Source organism: Physeter macrocephalus, chromosome 8 (assembly GCF_002837175.3).
Source record: "Physeter macrocephalus isolate SW-GA chromosome 8, ASM283717v5, whole genome shotgun sequence".
NCBI lineage: Eukaryota > Metazoa > Chordata > Mammalia > Artiodactyla > Physeteridae > Physeter > Physeter macrocephalus.
The window spans coordinates 98072031-98077141 of record NC_041221.1 but is presented as its reverse complement, the minus strand read 5'-3'; the positions used below and the strand labels follow the sequence as shown (position 1 = coordinate 98077141).

Here is a 5111-nt window from a genome sequence, read left to right as displayed (position 1 = left end):
TATGTATATGTATAACTGATTCACTTGGTTGTAAAGCAGAAACTAACACACCATTGTAAAGCAATTATACTCCAATAAAGATGTTTAAAAAAATTAATAACAATCACTAGAAAATAAAAATAAAATAGACAATTATTTTGGAAAATACTTTGTTTCTTACAAAGTTAAGCATACATTTATAATGTGATTTAGACACCATTGATAAACTTTGAAAACCCTGTTTTTAGATAGTGTGGTTAAATATGTGACATAATTTTGTCCTTATAATAAAGTCTACATTTCCTAAAAAAAAAAAAACAAAACATGAGATGGGACCATCTGAAAGGATGCCCCTGAGGATGTTATCTCTGCAACCCCTGAAACCTACGGATTTACATAAATGGTCAACAATTCCCTAATAAGAGCTATCACTTCTGTTTTGCTAGAAGATGTTATAGAGACCTCTCCCTCATAAAGCATTACCTGCTCCCTTCGGAAACTTTTTGTTTGATCCACGAGACCGATAACCACAAGCGTTAAAGCTGAGCAGAACCAATAATGGATCCAATAAAAGATGAAAGATATGATGTACTTTAGGTATAAAGAGTAGCAAGAATAAGCATTTACCAGCAGGAGCTAAAGGAGAATTCCTAGGACTGATTTTGAGAATACTTAATCAAGCAGAAGAAGAAGTTAAGACTGGAAAAGAAAGAATTCATTGATTTGGGGATATTTCTTTGGACACAGGATTTTAGCATCTTAGCAATGTCTCCAGGGAATGGCCAATTCATTGCTGGGATGTCTCATAGAGGTCTGGAGAAAATAATGGCCACTGTCAACAAAGTGGAAATGCCTGATTTGTCCTAGAATAAAATAGAGAAAGAAACAGAGAGGGGGGAGAAATGGAATAATATGTGAGGCCAGAAAAACTAGCACAGGACTATGTTCCATGGGAGGGCTCAGGGTATACACCATTCACCAAGGCCATCAGGTATGAGCTGGTGAAAAGGGCACTCCCCTTGGCAGACCAGGTACGGTGGTAGGAAAGGCATTCACAGAACTAGGCTAGTTAATATCTCAGGAGATGATGGGATTCTGATGTAATTGAAGGCAGGTGTTATGATGCTCAACTGCCAAACCCAGGACGCTACAATTGCTATGAAGACCAGCAAGGTCATAGGGGCAGCCAAGGTCACTGGACCTGCAGGGAATTGAGACAGTTAAGAGAGAATGGGGTCCCAACATGCAAAATTGACAGCCAGCCAACCAGGCGCTGCTTACCATCTGTCACTGGGAGGGTTGGGAGGTAAGCAAGAATGGAGGAGCAGGACCCTACACTAAAAGTGATTGCTCTAATAAAAAGCTACAATCCTTTGCTCATTTTCCAGACCTGAGCTGATTTTCAGGTCCAGAATAGGAACCCAATGGCTTAAAAGGTGGCCAGGTCCCTAGGAAAAAGGCCCTGGCTTATAGACTATGACGATCCTCCCCGTCCTTCCCCTAAAGGTATATACAGCCTTTTACTTGGGTGAATGTACACTGGGAAAAGAAGAAATACTGGCTGATGATTTAAGAGAAGAAGGCAGGCTAGCAAGAAGGCCAGAAGCGCTAGGGGAGGTTTTAAGGAGAAAGTACACTGACTCAATAGGATTAATTCCCATCTACTATTTATCATTTTAAAAGCTGTGAATCCAGTTATACAATGTATGTTCTATGACCACAATGGAATTCAATTTGAATTCAGTAACAGAAACATATATGAAAAATACCCAATTATTCAGAAACTCAATAGCACAGTTCTATACAACCCACGGGTCAAAGAATACATAAAAAGAGAAATAAAATATTCTGAAATAATGAAAATGAAAATACGGCATATCAAAATTTATGAGATACAGCTACTGCCTATATAAAATATTTCTTTTTTCTCCATCTGTAATAATTTTATTTATGTTTATTCATTTAGTATCTAGAATATAAGCTTTATGGGGCAACAATATCATTTTTATCTCCATCATACATGTAGTTCCTAGCATAATGCCCAGTCACAATTAAAGAAATATATATGTATATGAATCCCATCACTCAGAAGCAACTACTACAAAAATTTAAGTGTATATGCTTCCAGAATTTTCTAGACATATATAAAGATATTTACATTCTTTTTTACAGTAATGGAATAACACTATCCACATCAGCTTGTAGACTGCATTTCCTCAATTAACAATATATTGTGAAGTATTTAAATGCAAGTAAATGAAAATTTACATCAATTACTAGTGGTTGTATAGTATTCTATTATATAGACTTATTTTGATTTATTTAATCTCTACCAATGGACATTTAGGTATTTCTGGGTTTTATATAAATAATTTTTATTTAAAAATGCAATAATTCACATATACCCACACATCACACTTATTTGACTATTTTTTAAGAATAAATTTTTAGGGGCTTCCCTGGTGGCGCAGTGGTTGGGAGTCCACCTGCCAATGCAGGGGACGCGGGTTCGTGCCCTGGTCCGGGAAGATCCCACATGCCGCGGAGCGGCTGGGCCTGTGAGCCATGGCTGCTGAGCCTGTGCGTCCGGAGCCTGTGCTCCGTGGCGGGAGAGGCCACAGTGGTGAGGGGTCGTGTACCACAAAAAAAAAAAAAAAAAAGAATAAATTTGTACAGGTAGAATGACTGGCTTAAAAAGTGTGCACATGTAAATGTTGGATACAAAATGACAAATTCTAGAAATAACATACAAATCTCATAGCATACTAAGCTAGTTTTTTTAAATGCTAGTATCTTGATCTTGGAATAAAGTATACATTAATACTTTTATGCCTATCATATTTATAACTTTCCCCTTTTACTCAAATAATTATTAAAATGACAATTTTTCTTTGCAGTATTCTAGTAGTCCATTAACAAAATATTGATAACAATTGTGCATTTTAAGATTTGCGTAATATTTATAAACCAGCTGTTGTTATTTACAAACTGTTGATGAATAAAACTACACTACCAATAATGGCTAATTGTTGAGTAGAATGACCAAGCACTTATTTTGCAAATGCCTTGAAACTTGAGCAGACTATTTGATGTTAAAAATACCTATTCAAGGTGAAGCTATTCTTTCTCCTCTCCTACAGATCCTTTGTCGCTACTTTGGAAGGTAAGTGCTCTCGGAATCAAATTCCAAGTTTAATACACTGTTACTCCAAAATAGTGTTCATTTTAGCCTCAATTTGCCATTGACAAGATACAGATAATGGCACTTGTATAACAGCTGCCTGGCAGAAAAATGAGATGTATGTCAGATAGTTACTGGAGTCCCCCATACTAGTTTCAGGCACTTTACACAACTACACTTTCATGATTTTGCCATGAGATAAGTAGAAATACTATGAATGAAGAAACTGGAGCAACAAAAATTTAATAGTCAACAGTAAAATTAACAGAAAAAAAAACCTATCATAACTTAGATAATCCCACATCATACAGCAGCTATCAAATAACTGGTCCCTGAATAAGATTATGTCCTTAATTAGTTCTTTGCTTGTAACAAGATTTAAATAGGACACTATATCTCAGATTTGAAGAAAAGATGGCACCAGTCCTGCATACCAAAGGGAGTTTCAAAACCACCTAAGCAGAATTTGCAAGTAAGGTGCCTGAGACACTGTTTTGCTCCCCTACCCTGGGCTCATGTAGGGTCTCACTGACTGTTTAGCCAATCTGTCACCTCCATCCCCTCACAAAAAAAAAAATGAGGGTGAAGAGAAAAAGGAAGGTGAAAATTAGAAGAGATTAGGAGGAGGAAGATTGCTATGGACCACTATGCATGCACTACCACCCTGAAGCTTGCAGAAAGGGGCATTGATGGCCTAGTCAGACAGTTTGGCATATTTCCTCTGGAGGTTGGAGATCATGCCTGCCTGACATCAGACTCACTTGATTAATCTGCCTGACAGCTGACCCTGGCTGGCCTATCTTGATGAAGGCAGAGTCAAGAGAGACTGTTCCACTGAACTTGATGTCTTTCTGACACAAAAGACAATTGGCCTGGGTGGGTCCCACCCAAGAAGATTGCCTGTCCCACATCCAGCAGGGAGTAAACTTTCTAGATTTCTAAGAAGTAAAGGAAGAGCTATACACAGTCAATCAGAAAATACATTCACCAGGCCCAATATCTCCAAACAATGGAGGAAGGAAGGTATGGTGTTATCCAAAGAGCAACAAAAGCACTTTTGCCAGTAAAAGTTGCCCTTACACATCTGCCATGGCCAAAATAAACAAACACAAATCAGTGTCAGACAAGCAGTATCAATGAATATATCTGCCCTCGCCACACATCTTTCAACACTAAAGGAGGAGCAAGAGGCAGCCTCACGAGTGGGAAAGAGGGTTCACTATCTGAAGAAATGAAGAAGCTAACCAGGCCCCTCTTTCCATAGCTGGTGGCTCTATCTAAGGAAAGGGAGAATCTTTAACTTCAATAAATCTGAAATTTCTATTTCATGGAAATAAATATTTGAATGATCTGAGATTGTCTGAGAAACTAGGAGGACCAAAAAGTAAACTGAAAAGTCATGAACTAGCCTTAAGTTTATCCATGGGGCAAGAGGAGAATTGGCCACATAGAAAAGGTTTTAAGGATTAATGGGAGATGTATATTAGGTTGCTTCATGATTACACACTCTCTGTGTCCCACTATTTCAATAATGATTCTACACTGAACCAAAATATAATAGCATCAATAGACTACAAAGCATCAAATATTTGACAGTCACAGTCTGTCAAATAGCAACTGAATATCCACAATATGAAAAAGACAAGTTCTTGTTATGGTTCTTCAATTAAAGAGGCATTGTTAAGTAACAGATTTCAGCTTTACAATGTGAATATCAATGAGTCTAAAGGTACTGATTAAACTCCATCTATGTATCCATTTCTCTTTCTCTCTCCTTCAAAGTAGTATAAATTCTGATTAAAGAGGCATTAAAATACTTATAAGTTAAACTTTCAACTGAAAATTCAATGAGTTTTGAAGTTAAAAAAATATATATTAGAAGAGGTTAACAAAATTTGAATATATATATATATATATATATATATATATTTTTTTTTTTTTTTTTTTTTTT

The 5111-nt window shown here is 36.8% G+C and overlaps 1 long non-coding RNA gene across 2 annotated transcripts in view; it reads right to left on the bottom strand.

Moving 5' to 3' along the window:
* The window catches only part of LOC129392337 (uncharacterized), a 64780-nt gene that overhangs the window by 12166 nt on the left and 47503 nt on the right, over nucleotides 1-5111 (bottom strand). The gene's annotated exons all lie outside the window — the stretch shown is intronic.